Genomic DNA, 218 nt, shown 5'->3' on the forward strand with positions numbered 1-218 from the left:
AGACATCCATAGGCCAATATTGGCCGAACAACAGTTGTGTAGATCTATTTGATATACTTGGGTTTTAGACCCCAAGTTGTACCAAAGGTTCGCCGGCATTGCCCGAAGCTTTCTTGATACTGATCTCAATGTGAGGTGTCCAGGAAAGCTTGGAATCAAGAATGACTCCAACGTACTTTACCTGTTCAGTCACATCGATTTCAGAATCAAAGAGATGC

This window comes from Aedes albopictus, chromosome 2, assembly GCF_035046485.1.
Source record: "Aedes albopictus strain Foshan chromosome 2, AalbF5, whole genome shotgun sequence".
Taxonomy (NCBI): domain Eukaryota; kingdom Metazoa; phylum Arthropoda; class Insecta; order Diptera; family Culicidae; genus Aedes; species Aedes albopictus.